Source organism: Lissotriton helveticus, chromosome 1_2 (genome assembly GCF_964261635.1).
Source record: "Lissotriton helveticus chromosome 1_2, aLisHel1.1, whole genome shotgun sequence".
In the NCBI taxonomy this organism is placed as follows: domain Eukaryota; kingdom Metazoa; phylum Chordata; class Amphibia; order Caudata; family Salamandridae; genus Lissotriton; species Lissotriton helveticus.
The window spans coordinates 337,244,050-337,259,976 of NC_136058.1; the positions used below are offsets into that span (position 1 = coordinate 337,244,050).

The following is a 15,927-nucleotide window of genomic DNA, read 5'->3' on the forward strand; positions in this document are numbered from 1 at the left end:
GTGTTCAGTTCACTCCTAACTGATGCCTTACCTCCACTTAGGGGATGTTTTACAGTTCAGGTTGGCCTGTTTAGTACTTGAATAGGAGTAATATCGCTGACTAATGCCCTACCTAATCTTGAAGTTACATTTCCCACCAATGGGAAACCAAAGATATACAATTTTTGGGAGTTATTGCAAGTCTAATGCAAGATTAATTGCCATATTATGAGATCCAATGCAATAATCCTGCAAAAATTACTCGTTTTCACCCAACGTGGGGCTCGAACCCACGACCCTGAGATTAAGAGTCTCATGCTCTACCGACTGAGCTAGCCGGGCTCCCTCTTTAAAGTAGAATGCAAACTGATTGTTTTTCATTAAGAAAACCAGTTCCTGGATATTCCTCAACTCTTGTTTTTCAAGGAACTTATCATTTATAGATCCCTCAGTGGACAGAGTGTCAAGTAAAAGGAGACAAAATTGAAATGGAAGTTGTGGAAATGTCATTGTGAGATTGCATAAGAACTCAAATTGCTCTCACAAGCTAACGAATACCTAAACCCTTTTGATAAAACCCCTTTAGTTGTTATGATGTGACCATATATGAAAGCCATCTGTGATTTATCTGTTCTTACTATGCAACAAGCTTGGCAATGACAAGTTAAAAATAAAATGTATGTACATTTTAGAATGGAGAATGCGGGCATCGATCCCGCTACCTCTCGCATGCTAAGCGAGCGCTCTACCATTTGAGCTAATTCCCCTGTGTGCTCCCTCAGAATAACATTTCAAAAGTAATGTTAATGCCTTCCACACTTTATTTGACGTCAAATTGCCCATTACATGAGTGTTCAGTTCACTCCTAACTGATGCCTTACCTCCACTTAGGGGATGTTTTACAGTTCAGGTTGGCCTGTTTAGTACTTGAATAGGAGTAATATCGCTGTATGTTAATCTAGACTAATGCCCTACCTAATCTTGAAGTTACATTTCCCACCAATGGGAAACCAAAGATATACAATTTTTGGGAGTTATTGCATGTCTAATGCAAGATTAATTGCCATATTATGAGATCCAATGCAATAATCCTGCAAAAATTACTCGTTTTCGCCCAACGTGGGGCTCGAACCCACGACCCTGAGATTAAGAGTCTCATGCTCTACCGACTGAGCTAGCCGGGCTTCCTCTTTAAAGTAGTATGCAAACTGATCGTTTTTCATTAAGAAAACCAGTTCCTGGATATTCCTCAACTCTTGTTTTTCAAGGAACTTATCATTTATAGATCCCTCAGTGGACCATATATGAAAGCCATCTGTGATTTATCTGTTCTTACTATGCAACAAGCTTGGCAATGACAAGTTAAAAATAAAATGTATGTACATTTTAGAATGGAGAATGCGGGCATCAATCCAGCTACCTCTCGCATGCTAAGCGAGCGCTCTACCATTTGAGCTAATTCCCCTGTGTGCTCCCTCAGAATAACATTTCAAAAGTAATGTTAATGCCTACGACACTTTATTTGACGTCAAATTGCCCATTACATGAGTGTTCAGTTCACTCCTAACTGATGCCTTACCTCCACTTAGGGGATGTTTTACAGTTCAGGTTGGCCTGTTTAGTACTTGAATAGGAGTAATATCGCTGACTAATGCCCTACCTAATCTTGAAGTTACATTTCCCACCAATGGGAAATCAAAGATATACAATTTTTGGGAGTTATTGCATGTCTAATGCAAGATTAATTGCCATATTATGAGATCCGATGCAATAATCCTGCAAAAAATACTAGTTTTCGCCCAACGTGGGGCTCGAACCCACGACCCTGAGATTAAGAGTCTCATGCTCTACCGACTGAGCTTGCCGGGCTCCCTCTTTAAAGTAGAATGCAAACTGATCGTTTTTCATTAAGAAAACCAGTTCCTGGATATTCCTCAACTCTTGTTTTTCAAGGAACTTATCATTTATAGATCCCTCAGTGGACAGTGTCAAGTAAAAGGAGACAAAATTGAAATGGAAGTTGTGGAAATGTCATTGTGAGATTGCATAAGAACTCAAATTGCTCTCACAAGCTAACGAATACCTAAACCCTTTTGATAAAACCCCTTTAGTTGTTATGATGTGACCATATATGAAAGCCATCTGTGATTTATCTGTTCTTACTATGCAACAAGCTTGGCAATGACAAGTTAAAAATAAAATGTATGTACATTTTAGAATGGAGAATGCGGGCATCGATCCCGCTACCTCTCGCATGCTAAGCGAGCGCTCTACCATTTGAGCTAATTCCCCTGTGTGCTCCCTCAGAATAACATTTCAAAAGTAATGTTAATGCCTTCCACACTTTATTTGACGTCAAATTGCCCATTACATGAGTGTTCAGTTCACTCCTAACTGATGCCTTACCTCCACTTAGGGGATGTTTTACAGTTCAGGTTGGCCTGTTTAGTACTTGAATAGGAGTAATATCGCTGTATGTTAATCTAGACTAATGCCCTACCTAATCTTGAAGTTACATTTCCCACCAATGGGAAACCAAAGATATACAATTTTTGGGAGTTATTGCATGTCTAATGCAAGATTAATTGCCATATTATGAGATCCAATGCAATAATCCTGCAAAAATTACTCGTTTTCGCCCAACGTGGGGCTCGAACCCACGACCCTGAGATTAAAAGTCTCATGCTCTACCGACTGAGCTAGCCGGGCTCCCTCTTTAAAGTAGTATGCAAACTGATCGTTTTTCATTAAGAAAACCAGTTCCTGGATATTCCTCAACTCTTGTTTTTCAAGGAACTTATCATTTATAGATCCCTCAGTGGACCATATATGAAAGCCATCTGTGATTTATCTGTTCTTACTATGCAACAAGCTTGGCAATGACAAGTTAAAAATAAAATGTATGTACATTTTAGAATGGAGAATGCGGGCATCAATCCCGCTACCTCTCGCATGCTAAGCGAGCGCTCTACCATTTGAGCTAATTCCCCTGTGTGCTCCCTCAGAATAACATTTCAAAAGTAATGTTAATGCCTACGACACTTTATTTGACGTCAAATTGCCCATTACATGAGTGTTCAGTTCACTCCTAACTGATGCCTTACCTCCACTTAGGGGATGTTTTACAGTTCAGGTTGGCCTGTTTAGTACTTGAATAGGAGTAATATCGCTGACTAATGCCCTACCTAATCTTGAAGTTACATTTCCCACCAATGAGAAATCAAAGATATACAATTTTTGGGAGTTATTGCATGTCTAATGCAAGATTAATTGCCATATTATGAGATCCGATGCAATAATCCTGCAAAAAATACTAGTTTTCGCCCAACGTGGGGCTCGAACCCACGACCCTGAGATTAAGAGTCTCATGCTCTACCGACTGAGCTTGCCGGGCTCCCTCTTTAAAGTAGAATGCAAACTGATCGTTTTTCATTAAGAAAACCAGTTCCTGGATATTCCTCAACTCTTGTTTTTCAAGGAACTTATCATTTATAGATCCCTCAGTGGACAGTGTCAAGTAAAATGAGACAAAATTGAAATGGAAGTTGTGGAAATGTCATTGTGAGATTGCATAAGAACTCAAATTGCTCTCACAAGCTAACGAATACCTAAACCCTTTTGATAAAACCCCTTTAGTTGTTATGATGTGACCATATATGAAAGCCATCTGTGATTTATCTGTTCTTACTATGCAACAAGCTTGGCAATGACAAGTTAAAAATAAAATGTATGTACATTTTAGAATGGAGAATGCGGGCATCGATCCCGCTACCTCTCGCATGCTAAGCAAGCGCTCTACCATTTGAGCTAATTCCCCTGTGTGCTCCCTCAGAATAACATTTCAAAAGTAATGTTAATGCCTTCCACACTTTATTTGACGTCAAATTGCCCATTACATGAGTGTTCAGTTCACTCCTAACTGATGCCTTACCTCCACTTAGGGGATGTTTTACAGTTCAGGTTGGCCTGTTTAGTACTTGAATAGGAGTAATATCGCTGTATGTTAATCTAGACTAATGCCCTACCTAATCTTGAAGTTACATTTCCCACCAATGGGAAACCAAAGATATACAATTTTTGGGAGTTATTGCATGTCTAATGCAAGATGAATTGCCATATTATGAGATCCAATGCAATAATCCTGCAAAAATTACTCGTTTTCGCCCAACGTGGGGCTCGAACCCACGACCCTGAGATTAAGAGTCTCATGCTCTACCGACTGAGCTAGCCGGGCTCCCTCTTTAAAGTAGTATGCAAACTGATCGTTTTTCATTAAGAAAACCAGTTCCTGGATATTCCTCAACTCTTGTTTTTCAAGGAACTTATCATTTATAGATCCCTCAGTGGACCATATATGAAAGCCATCTGTGATTTATCTGTTCTTACTATGCAACAAGCTTGGCAATGACAAGTTAAAAATAAAATGTATGTACATTTTAGAATGGAGAATGCGGGCATCAATCCCGCTACCTCTCGCATGCTAAGCGAGCGCTCTACCATTTGAGCTAATTCCCCTGTGTGCTCCCTCAGAATAACATTTCAAAAGTAATGTTAATGCCTACGACACTTTATTTGACGTCAAATTGCCCATTACATGAGTGTTCAGTTCACTCCTAACTGATGCCTTACCTCCACTTAGGGGATGTTTTACAGTTCAAGTTGGCCTGTTTAGTACTTGAATAGGAGTAATATCGCTGTATGTTAATCTAGACTAATGCCCTACCTAATCTTGAAGTTACATTTCCCACCAATGGGAAACCAAAGATATACAATTTTTGGGAGTTATTGCATGTCTAATGCAAGATTAATTGCCATATTATGAGATCCAATGCAATAATCCTGCAAAAATTACTCGTTTTCGCCCAACGTGGGGCTCGAACCCACGACCCTGAGATTAAAAGTCTCATGCTCTACCGACTGAGCTAGCCGGGCTCCCTCTTTAAAGTAGTATGCAAACTGATCGTTTTTCATTAAGAAAACCAGTTCCTGGATATTCCTCAACTCTTGTTTTTCAAGGAACTTATCATTTATAGATCCCTCAGTGGACCATATATGAAAGCCATCTGTGATTTATCTGTTCTTACTATGCAACAAGCTTGGCAATGACAAGTTAAAAATAAAATGTATGTACATTTTAGAATGGAGAATGCGGGCATCAATCCCGCTACCTCGCGCATGCTAAGCGAGCGCTCTACCATTTGAGCTAATTCCCCTGTGTGCTCCCTCAGAATAACATTTCAAAAGTAATGTTAATGCCTACGACACTTTATTTGACGTCAAATTGCCCATTACATGAGTGTTCAGTTCACTCCTAACTGATGCCTTACCTCCACTTAGGGGATGTTTTACAGTTCAGGTTGGCCTGTTTAGTACTTGAATAGGAGTAATATCGCTGACTAATGCCCTACCTAATCTTGAAGTTACATTTCCCACCAATGGGAAACCAAAGATATACAATTTTTGGGAGTTATTGCATGTCTAATGCAAGATTAATTGCCATATTATGAGATCCAATGCAATAATCCTGCAAAAATTACTTGTTTTCGCCCAACGTGGGGCTCGAACCCACGACCCTGAGATTAAGAGTCTCATGCTCTACCGACTGAGCTAGCCGGGCTCCCTCTTTAAAGTAGAATGCAAACTGATGGTTTTTCATTAAGAAAACCAGTTCCTGGATATTCCTCAACTCTTGTTTTTCAAGGAACTTATCATTTATAGATCCCTCAGTGGACAGAGTGTCAAGTAAAAGGAGACAAAATTGAAATGGAAGTTGTGGAAATGTCATTGTGAGATTGCATAAGAACTCAAATTGCTCTCACAAGCTAACGAATACCTAAACCCTTTTGATAAAACCCCTTTAGTTGTTATGATGTGACCATATATGAAAGCCATCTGTGATTTATCTGTTCTTACTATGCAACAAGCTTGGCAATGACAAGTTAAAAATAAAATGTATGTACATTTTAGAATGGAGAATGCGGGCATCGATCCCGCTACCTCTCGCATGCTAAGCGAGCGCTCTACCATTTGAGCTAATTCCCCTGTGTGCTCCCTCAGAATAACATTTCAAAAGTAATGTTAATGCCTTCCACACTTTATTTGACGTCAAATTGCCCATTACATGAGTGTTCAGTTCACTCCTAACTGATGCCTTACCTCCACTTAGGGGATGTTTTACAGTTCAGGTTGGCCTGTTTAGTACTTGAATAGGAGTAATATCGCTGTATGTTAATCTAGACTAATGCCCTACCTAATCTTGAAGTTACATTTCCCACCAATGGGAAACCAAAGATATACAATTTTTGGGAGTTATTGCATGTCTAATGCAAGATTAATTGCCATATTATGAGATCCAATGCAATAATCCTGCAAAAATTACTCGTTTTCGCCCAACGTGGGGCTCGAACCCACGACCCTGAGATTAAGAGTCTCATGCTCTACCGACTGAGCTAGCCGGGCTCCCTCTTTAAAGTAGTATGCAAACTGATTGTTTTTCATTAAGAAAACCAGTTCCTGGATATTCCTCAACTCTTGTTTTTCAAGGAACTTATCATTTATAGATCCCTCAGTGGACCATATATGAAAGCCATCTGTCATTTATCTGTTCTTACTATGCAACAAGCTTGGCAATGACAAGTTAAAAATAAAATGTATGTACATTTTAGAATGGAGAATGCGGGCATCAATCCCGCTACCTCTCGCATGCTAAGCGAGCGCTCTACCATTTGAGCTAATTCCCCTGTGTGCTCCCTCAGAATAACATTTCAAAAGTAATGTTAATGCCTACGACACTTTATTTGACGTCAAATTGCCCATTACATGAGTGTTCAGTTCACTCCTAACTGATGCCTTACCTCCACTTAGGGGATGTTTTACAGTTCAGGTTGGCCTGTTTAGTACTTGAATAGGAGTAATATCGCTGACTAATGCCCTACCTAATCTTGAAGTTACATTTCCCACCAATGAGAAATCAAAGATATACAATTTTTGGGAGTTATTGCATGTCTAATGCAAGATTAATTGCCATATTATGAGATCCGATGCAATAATCCTGCAAAAAATACTAGTTTTCGCCCAACGTGGGGCTCGAACCCACGACCCTGAGATTAAGAGTCTCATGCTCTACCGACTGAGCTTGCCGGGCTCCCTCTTTAAAGTAGAATGCAAACTGATCGTTTTTCATTAAGAAAACCAGTTCCTGGATATTCCTCAACTCTTGTTTTTCAAGGAACTTATCATTTATAGATCCCTCAGTGGACAGTGTCAAGTAAAATGAGACAAAATTGAAATGGAAGTTGTGGAAATGTCATTGTGAGATTGCATAAGAACTCAAATTGCTCTCACAAGCTAACGAATACCTAAACCCTTTTGATAAAACCCCTTTAGTTGTTATGATGTGACCATATATGAAAGCCATCTGTGATTTATCTGTTCTTACTATGCAACAAGCTTGGCAATGACAAGTTAAAAATAAAATGTATGTACATTTTAGAATGGAGAATGCGGGCATCGATCCCGCTACCTCTCGCATGCTAAGCAAGCGCTCTACCATTTGAGCTAATTCCCCTGTGTGCTCCCTCAGAATAACATTTCAAAAGTAATGTTAATGCCTTCCACACTTTATTTGACGTCAAATTGCCCATTACATGAGTGTTCAGTTCACTCCTAACTGATGCCTTACCTCCACTTAGGGGATGTTTTACAGTTCAGGTTGGCCTGTTTAGTACTTGAATAGGAGTAATATCGCTGTATGTTAATCTAGACTAATGCCCTACCTAATCTTGAAGTTACATTTCCCACCAATGGGAAACCAAAGATATACAATTTTTGGGAGTTATTGCATGTCTAATGCAAGATGAATTGCCATATTATGAGATCCAATGCAATAATCCTGCAAAAATTACTCGTTTTCGCCCAACGTGGGGCTCGAACCCACGACCCTGAGATTAAGAGTCTCATGCTCTACCGACTGAGCTAGCCGGGCTCCCTCTTTAAAGTAGTATGCAAACTGATCGTTTTTCATTAAGAAAACCAGTTCCTGGATATTCCTCAACTCTTGTTTTTCAAGGAACTTATCATTTATAGATCCCTCAGTGGACCATATATGAAAGCCATCTGTGATTTATCTGTTCTTACTATGCAACAAGCTTGGCAATGACAAGTTAAAAATAAAATGTATGTACATTTTAGAATGGAGAATGCGGGCATCAATCCCGCTACCTCTCGCATGCTAAGCGAGCGCTCTACCATTTGAGCTAATTCCCCTGTGTGCTCCCTCAGAATAACATTTCAAAAGTAATGTTAATGCCTACGACACTTTATTTGACGTCAAATTGCCCATTACATGAGTGTTCAGTTCACTCCTAACTGATGCCTTACCTCCACTTAGGGGATGTTTTACAGTTCAAGTTGGCCTGTTTAGTACTTGAATAGGAGTAATATCGCTGTATGTTAATCTAGACTAATGCCCTACCTAATCTTGAAGTTACATTTCCCACCAATGGGAAACCAAAGATATACAATTTTTGGGAGTTATTGCATGTCTAATGCAAGATTAATTGCCATATTATGAGATCCAATGCAATAATCCTGCAAAAATTACTCGTTTTCGCCCAACGTGGGGCTCGAACCCACGACCCTGAGATTAAAAGTCTCATGCTCTACCGACTGAGCTAGCCGGGCTCCCTCTTTAAAGTAGTATGCAAACTGATCGTTTTTCATTAAGAAAACCAGTTCCTGGATATTCCTCAACTCTTGTTTTTCAAGGAACTTATCATTTATAGATCCCTCAGTGGACCATATATGAAAGCCATCTGTGATTTATCTGTTCTTACTATGCAACAAGCTTGGCAATGACAAGTTAAAAATAAAATGTATGTACATTTTAGAATGGAGAATGCGGGCATCAATCCCGCTACCTCGCGCATGCTAAGCGAGCGCTCTACCATTTGAGCTAATTCCCCTGTGTGCTCCCTCAGAATAACATTTCAAAAGTAATGTTAATGCCTACGACACTTTATTTGACGTCAAATTGCCCATTACATGAGTGTTCAGTTCACTCCTAACTGATGCCTTACCTCCACTTAGGGGATGTTTTACAGTTCAGGTTGGCCTGTTTAGTACTTGAATAGGAGTAATATCGCTGACTAATGCCCTACCTAATCTTGAAGTTACATTTCCCACCAATGGGAAACCAAAGATATACAATTTTTGGGAGTTATTGCATGTCTAATGCAAGATTAATTGCCATATTATGAGATCCAATGCAATAATCCTGCAAAAATTACTTGTTTTCGCCCAACGTGGGGCTCGAACCCACGACCCTGAGATTAAGAGTCTCATGCTCTACCGACTGAGCTAGCCGGGCTCCCTCTTTAAAGTAGAATGCAAACTGATCGTTTTTCATTAAGAAAACCAGTTCCTGGATATTCCTCAACTCTTGTTTTTCAAGGAACTTATCATTTATAGATCCCTCAGTGGACAGAGTGTCAAGTAAAAGGAGACAAAATTGAAATGGAAGTTGTGGAAATGTCATTGTGAGATTGCATAAGAACTCAAATTGCTCTCACAAGCTAACGAATACCTAAACCCTTTTGATAAAACCCCTTTAGTTGTTATGATGTGACCATATATGAAAGCCATCTGTGATTTATCTGTTCTTACTATGCAACAAGCTTGGCAATGACACGTTAAAAATAAAATGTATGTACATTTTAGAATGGAGAATGCGGGCATCGATCCCGCTACCTCTCGCATGCTAAGCGAGCGCTCTACCATTTGAGCTAATTCCCCTGTGTGCTCCCTCAGAATACCATTTCAAAAGTAATGTTAATGCCTTCCACACTTTATTTGACATCAAATTGCCCATTACATGAGTGTTCAGTTCACTCCTAACTGATGCCTTACCTCCACTTAGGGGATGTTTTACAGTTCAGGTTGGCCTGTTTAGTGCTTGAATAGGAGTAATATCGCTGTATGTTAATCTAGACTAATGCCCTACCTAATCTTGAAGTTACATTTCCCACCAATGGGAAACCAAAGATATACAATTTTTGGGAGTTATTGCATGTCTAATGCAAGATTAATTGCCATATTATGAGATCCAATGCAATAATCCTGCAAAAATATTTAGTTTTCGCCCAACGTGGGGCTCGAACCCACGACCCTGAGATTAAGAGTCTCATGCTCTACCGCAGGGGTGCCCAAACCTGTCCTGGCGGGCCGTATCCATGCCAGATTTTTGGGATATCCCCATCTGGTGATCACGGTTCGATCCCCGGCGCCGGCGGCAGATCAGAGTGCCCAGGACGGGGTCCATGTGACCCGGGCAGTCCTATCCCCTGGGTGTACGTGGTTGTCCGACATGTCGGTAGTATTTGCTTTTACGTACCGGATCGGAATCGGCCCCCATAAAATCGTACGTAAAGTATATAGCAAATCAACCTGAAATCTGCTGGGTCAGAAAGGGCTCGATTCCGATCCGTGTCGGAAGGTTAGGAGTCCGTACGAATTTGTCGGGACGGCATGGCAGAGTGCCCGGGATGGGCTCCATGGCTCTTGGGCAGTCGTCCCCCGGGCGTCCGGGGCTCCATCCAGGCCGACGGCATGGCAGAGTGCCCGGGACGGGCTCCATGCGTCCCGGGCATTCGTCCCCCGGGCGTCCGGGGCTCCATCCAGGCCGGCGGCAAGGCAGTGTGCCCGGGTCGGGCTCCATGCGTCCCGGGCATTCGTCCCCCGGGCGCCTGAAACTGCTGGGTCAGAGAGGGCTCGATTCCGATCCGTGTCGTAAGGTTAGGAGTCCGTACGAATTTGTCGGGACGGCATGGCAGAGTGCCCGGGACGGGCTCCATGCGTCCCGGGCATTCGTCCCCCGGGCGTCCGGGGCTACATCCAGGCTGACGGTATGGCAGAGTGCCCGGGTCGGGCTCCATGGTTTTCACGGTGGTCCTCCCCTGGGTGTCAGGGGGCTCCTGGCCGACGGCATGGAAAAGTACCCAGGACGGGCTCCATGCGTCCTGGGCATTTGTCCCCCGGGCGTCCGGGGCTCCATCCAGGCCGACGGCATGGCAGAGTGCCCGGGTCGGGCTCCATGGTTTCCAGGGTGGTCCTCCCCAGGGTGTCGGGGCGCTCCAGGCCGAAGGCATGGAAAAGTGCCCAGGACGGGCTCCATGCGTCCCGGGCATTTGTCCCCCGGGCGTCCGGGGCTCCATCCAGGCCGACGGCATGGCAGAGTGCCCGGGTCGGGCTCCATGGCTTTCACGGTGGTCCTCCCCTGGGTGTCTGGGGGCTCCAGGCCGAAGGCATGGAAAAGTGCCCAGGACGGGCTCCATGCGTCCCGGGCACGGGCACGGGCACGGGGACGGGGACAGGGTCGGGAGAGTCCAGGCGGCTTCACTTCCGTGTCCAGCCATCTGATCGACCAGATTCCCTCGGCCATCTGGTCGCCCGGATCCCCTCGGGCATCTGGTCGCCCGCAACGCTTTCCTATGGGGCGACCAGATGGCCGAACTTCCCTGGAAGTCCCGATGAGGTGCCATTCGCCGCCCGGATCCCAGCGAGGGCTCCAGGAGGTTGGGTACATTCGCGCCTTGGGTCCCCTCTGTCACCTCGCGTGCACAGATTACAAGAAAAGGGGGTAATTTTCCTCCGGATTACTAGGGAGAAGGGTACGCCCGGACACCCCTCCGAGGCTGGTGGTTCTCTGCCATGGGGACCAGATGGGCTATGCCTGGGCAACACCTCCCTAGGCCACCCGGGGCTTCCTTCCTCCAGGCCAACTGCATGTCAAATTGCCCAGGACGGGCTCCATGGCTCCTGGGCAGTCGTCCCCCGGGCGTCCGGGGCTCCATCCAGGCTGACGGCATTGAAAAGTGCCCAGGACGGGCTCCATGCGTCCCGGGCATTCGTCCCCTGGGCGTCCGGGGCTCCATCTAGGCTGACGGTATGGCAGAGTGCCCGGGTCGGGCTCCATGGTTTTCACGGTGGTCCTCCCCTGGGTGTCTGGGGGCTCCAGGCCGAAGGCATGGAAAAGTGCCCAGGACGGGCTCCATGCGTCCCGGGCATTCGTCCCCCGGGCGTCCGGGGCACCCATCTCCATGAGGCCAACGGCATTGGCAAAGTACCCAGGACGGGCTCCATGGGTCCCGGGCAGACCTCCCCCCGGGCGTCCGGGGCTCCCACCTCCAGGCCGACGGAATGTCAAAGTACCCAGGACGGGCTCCATGGGTCCCGGGCACCTTCCCCCGGGGCGTCCGGGGCACCCACCTCCAGGCCGACGGCATGTCAAAGTACCCAGGACAGCCTCCACGGGTCCCGGGCATTCCTCCCCCAGGTCGTCCGGGCCCTAGAGCTCCGGTGGTCCAACCTGCGCCTGAGGCCCAGCCGGGGTCCAAGAGCCCTGCCTTGCGTGGGCAGGCAGTCAGGAACCCTACCGCGAAGGCTTGGGATGGATGGGGAGCTGGGAGTCCTTTCGATCCCGGCCCTCTGGTCGCCCGCGATGCTTTCCAATGGGGCGACCAGATGGCCGGGCTTCCCTGGAAGTCCCGATGAGGTGCCATTCGGCTCCTGGATCCCAGCTAGGGCTCCATGAGGTCGGGTTCTTTTACGCCTTGGGTCCCCTCTGTCACCTCGCGTGCACGGATTGCAAGAAAGGGGGGTAATTTCCCTCCGGATTACTAGGGGCAGGGTACGCCCGGACACCTCTCCAGGGCTGGTGGTTCTCTGCCCGGGGGACCAGATGAGATATGCCTGGGCAACACCTCCCCCGGGCGTCTGGGGGCTCCATTCTCCGGGCCAACGGCATGGCTCAATGCCCAGGACGGGCTCCACGTGTCCCGGACAGACCTCCCCTGGGCGTCCGGGGCACCCATCTCCATGAGGCCAACGGGATGGCAAAGTACCCGGGAAGGGCTCCACGGGTCCCGGGCAGCCTTCCCCCGGGCGTCCGGGGCTCCCACCTTTAGGCCGACGGCATGTCACACTGCCCAGGATGGGCTCCATGGGCCCCGGACAGACCTCCCCCGGGCGTCCGGGGCACCCATCTCCAGGAGGTCAACGGGACGGCAAAGTACCCGGGACGGGCTCAACGGGTCCCGGGCAGCCTTCCCCCGGGTGTCCGGGGCTCCCACCTTTAGGCCGACGGCATGTCACACTGCCCAGGACGGGCTCCATGGGCCCCGGACAGACCTCCCCCGGGCGTCCGGGGCACCCATCTCCAGGAGGCCAACGGGATGGCAAAGTACCCGGGAAGGGCTCCACGGGTCCCGGGCAGCCTTCCCCCGGGCGTCCGGGGCTCCCACCTCCAGGCCGACGGCATGTCACAGTGCCCAGGACGGGCTCCATGGGCCCTGGACAGCCCTCCCCCCGGGCGTTCGGGGCACATATCTCCAGGAGGCCAACGGCGTTGCAAAGTACCCGGAAAGGACTCCACGGGTACCGGGCAGTTCTCCCCCGGGCGTCCGGGGCACCCATCTCCATGAGGCAAACGGCATTGGCAAAGTACCCGGGAGGGGCTCCACGGGTCCCGGGCAGGCCTCCCCCGGGCGTCCAGGGCACCCACCTCCAGGCCGACGGCATGTAAAAGTGCCCAGGACGGGCTCCATGGGTCCCGGGCAGCCCACCCCCGGGCATCTGGGGCACCCATCTCCAGGAGGCCAACGGCGTTGCAAAGTACCCGGGAAGGGCTCCACGGGTACCGGGCAGTCCTCCCCCGGGCGTCCGGGGGCTCCCTTCTCCAGGCCGACGGCATGGTTCAATGCCCAGGACGGGACGTCAAGTGGCCAGGACGGGCTCCATGCGTCCCGGGCATTCGTCCCGGGACGGGGACGGGGTGGGGAAGAGTCCAGGCGGCTTCACCTCCATGCCCAGCCATCTGGTCGCCCGGATTCTCTCGGCCATCTGGTCGCCCGGATCCCCTCGGGCATCTGGTCGCCCGCAACGCTTTCCTATGGGGGGACCAGATGGCCGAACTTCCCTGGAAGTCTTAATGAGGTGCCATTCGCCTCCCGGATCCCAGCGAGGGCTCCATGAGGTCGGGTTCTTTCACGCCTTGGGTCCCCTCTGTCACCTCGCGTGCACAGATTGCAAGAAAGGGGGGTAATTTGCCTCCGGATTACTATGGGGCAGGGTATGCCCGGACACCCCTCCAGGGTTGGTGGTTCTCTGCCATGGGGACCAGATGGGATATGCCTGGGCAACACCTCCCTAGGCCACCCGGAGCTTCCTTCCTCCAGGCCAACTGCATGTCAAATTGCCCAGGACGGGCTCCATGGCTCTTGGGCAGTCGTCCCCCGGGCGTCCGGTGCTCCATCCAGGCCGACGGCATGGCAGAGTGCCCGGGACAGGCTCCATGCGTCCCGGGCCTTCGCCCCCCCCCGGGCGTTCGGGGCTCCATCCAGGCTGACGGCATGGCAGAGTGCCCGGGACGGGCTCCACGGGCCCCAGGCGTCCGGGGCTCCCTTCCCCGGGCCAGCGGCATGTCAGAGTGCCCAGGACGGGCTCCACGGGCCCCGGTCATCCGGGGCACCCTTCCCCGGGCCAGCGGCATGTCAGAGTGCCCAGGACCAGTTCCACGGGTCCCGGGCAGTCCTCCCCCGGGCGTCCGGGGCTCCCTTCCCCGGGCCAAAGCATTTCAGAGTGCCCAGGACGGGCTCCACGGGTTCCGGGCGTCCAGGTCTCCCTTCCCCGGGCCAACGGCTTGTCAGAGTGCCCAGCACGGGCTCCACGGGCCCCGGGCATCCGGGGCACCCTTCCCCGGGCCAGCGGCATGTCAGAGTGCCCAGGACGAGTTCCACAGGTCCCGGGCAGTCCTCCCCCCCGGGTGTCCGGGGCTCCCTTCCCCGGGCCAAAGCATTTCAGAGTGCCCAGGACGGGCTCCACGGGTCCCGGACGTCCGGGGCTCCCTTCCCCGGGCCAACGGCATACAGGAGTGCCCAGGACGGGCTCCACGGGTCCCGGACATCCGGGGCTCCCTTCCCCGGGCCAACGGCATACAGGAGTGCCCAGGACGGGCTCCACAGGTCCCGGTCGTCTGGGGCTCCCTTCCCCGGGCCAACGGCTTGTCAGAGTGCCAAGGACGGGCTCCACGGGTCCCGGTCGTCTGGGGTCCCTCCCCCGGGCCAACAGCAGGTCAGAGTGCCCAGGATGGGCTCCACGGGTCCCGGGCAGCCCACCCCCCGGGCGTTTGGGGCACCCATCTCCAGGAGGCCAACGGCGTTGCAAAGTACCCGGGAAGGGCTCCACGGGTACCGGGCAGTCCTCCCCCGGGCGCCCGGGGCTCCCTTCTCCAGGCCAACGGCATGGTTCAATGCCCAGGACGGGCTCCATGTGTCCCAGACAGACCTCCCCCGGGCGTCCGGGGCACCCATCTCCAGGCCAACGGCATGGCTCAATGCCCAGGACGGGCTCCATGGGTCCGGGGAGGCGTCCCATGCGCCTCCGGGCTTGGGAGCCCCGGCTGGGTCCAGGGGCCCGGGCGGGCCCCGGGTGGGGTGCTCCGGCCCTGGTCCCTGTCTCCCAGCCTACCGCACTGCCAAGGGCCTAGGAATGGGTTCCGTTGTTCCCGGGGAGCCTCCCCTTGCTTGGCTGGGTTCAGGAGCAGTGGCTAGGGCCCCTGAGGGCCCGGGGAGGGCGGCCTCCCCACCCCGGGCTCTGTTCTTGGTCCTGCTGCGTGGCAGGGTGCCCGGGACGGGGTCCGGAGGGACCGGGGAGGCGTCCCATGCACCTCCGGGCTTGGGAGCCCCGGCTCGGTCCAGGGGCCAGGGCGGGCCCCGGGTCGGGTGCTCCGGCCCTGGTCCCTGTCTCCCAGCCTACCGCACTGCCAAGGGCCTAGGAATGGGTTCCGTTGTTCCCGGGGAGCCTCCCCTTGCTTGGCTGGGTTCAGGAGCAGTGGCTAGGGCCCCTGAGGGCCCGGGGAGGGCGGCCTCCCCACCCCGGGCTCTGTCCTTGGTC

The 15,927-nt window shown here is 50.1% G+C and overlaps 17 non-coding genes across 17 annotated transcripts; all 17 read right to left on the minus strand.

Moving 5' to 3' along the window:
- Positions 1–248: 248 nt before the first annotated feature.
- TRNAK-CUU (transfer RNA lysine (anticodon CUU)) lies at positions 249–321 on the minus strand. Its single transcript has one exon. It is a non-coding gene; the product is annotated as a tRNA-Lys (tRNA).
- Positions 322–673: 352 nt separating this feature from the next.
- Positions 674–746, minus strand: TRNAA-AGC (transfer RNA alanine (anticodon AGC)). Its single transcript has one exon. It is a non-coding gene; the product is annotated as a tRNA-Ala (tRNA).
- A 344-nt stretch (positions 747–1,090) lies between these two features.
- On the minus strand, positions 1,091–1,163 carry TRNAK-CUU (transfer RNA lysine (anticodon CUU)). Its single transcript has one exon. It is a non-coding gene; the product is annotated as a tRNA-Lys (tRNA).
- Positions 1,164–1,775: 612 nt separating this feature from the next.
- On the minus strand, positions 1,776–1,848 carry TRNAK-CUU (transfer RNA lysine (anticodon CUU)). The gene has a single exon. It is a non-coding gene; the product is annotated as a tRNA-Lys (tRNA).
- Positions 1,849–2,198: 350 nt separating this feature from the next.
- On the minus strand, positions 2,199–2,271 carry TRNAA-AGC (transfer RNA alanine (anticodon AGC)). The gene has a single exon. It is a non-coding gene; the product is annotated as a tRNA-Ala (tRNA).
- A 344-nt stretch (positions 2,272–2,615) lies between these two features.
- TRNAK-UUU (transfer RNA lysine (anticodon UUU)) lies at positions 2,616–2,688 on the minus strand. Its single transcript has one exon. It is a non-coding gene; the product is annotated as a tRNA-Lys (tRNA).
- A 612-nt stretch (positions 2,689–3,300) lies between these two features.
- On the minus strand, positions 3,301–3,373 carry TRNAK-CUU (transfer RNA lysine (anticodon CUU)). The gene has a single exon. It is a non-coding gene; the product is annotated as a tRNA-Lys (tRNA).
- A 767-nt stretch (positions 3,374–4,140) lies between these two features.
- TRNAK-CUU (transfer RNA lysine (anticodon CUU)) lies at positions 4,141–4,213 on the minus strand. The gene has a single exon. It is a non-coding gene; the product is annotated as a tRNA-Lys (tRNA).
- A 625-nt stretch (positions 4,214–4,838) lies between these two features.
- Positions 4,839–4,911, minus strand: TRNAK-UUU (transfer RNA lysine (anticodon UUU)). Its single transcript has one exon. It is a non-coding gene; the product is annotated as a tRNA-Lys (tRNA).
- A 612-nt stretch (positions 4,912–5,523) lies between these two features.
- On the minus strand, positions 5,524–5,596 carry TRNAK-CUU (transfer RNA lysine (anticodon CUU)). Its single transcript has one exon. It is a non-coding gene; the product is annotated as a tRNA-Lys (tRNA).
- Positions 5,597–5,948: 352 nt separating this feature from the next.
- TRNAA-AGC (transfer RNA alanine (anticodon AGC)) lies at positions 5,949–6,021 on the minus strand. The gene has a single exon. It is a non-coding gene; the product is annotated as a tRNA-Ala (tRNA).
- Positions 6,022–6,365: 344 nt separating this feature from the next.
- On the minus strand, positions 6,366–6,438 carry TRNAK-CUU (transfer RNA lysine (anticodon CUU)). Its single transcript has one exon. It is a non-coding gene; the product is annotated as a tRNA-Lys (tRNA).
- A 612-nt stretch (positions 6,439–7,050) lies between these two features.
- On the minus strand, positions 7,051–7,123 carry TRNAK-CUU (transfer RNA lysine (anticodon CUU)). The gene has a single exon. It is a non-coding gene; the product is annotated as a tRNA-Lys (tRNA).
- A 767-nt stretch (positions 7,124–7,890) lies between these two features.
- TRNAK-CUU (transfer RNA lysine (anticodon CUU)) lies at positions 7,891–7,963 on the minus strand. The gene has a single exon. It is a non-coding gene; the product is annotated as a tRNA-Lys (tRNA).
- Positions 7,964–8,588: 625 nt separating this feature from the next.
- TRNAK-UUU (transfer RNA lysine (anticodon UUU)) lies at positions 8,589–8,661 on the minus strand. Its single transcript has one exon. It is a non-coding gene; the product is annotated as a tRNA-Lys (tRNA).
- A 612-nt stretch (positions 8,662–9,273) lies between these two features.
- Positions 9,274–9,346, minus strand: TRNAK-CUU (transfer RNA lysine (anticodon CUU)). The gene has a single exon. It is a non-coding gene; the product is annotated as a tRNA-Lys (tRNA).
- Positions 9,347–9,698: 352 nt separating this feature from the next.
- TRNAA-AGC (transfer RNA alanine (anticodon AGC)) lies at positions 9,699–9,771 on the minus strand. The gene has a single exon. It is a non-coding gene; the product is annotated as a tRNA-Ala (tRNA).
- Between the last annotated feature and the right edge of the window lie 6,156 nt (positions 9,772–15,927).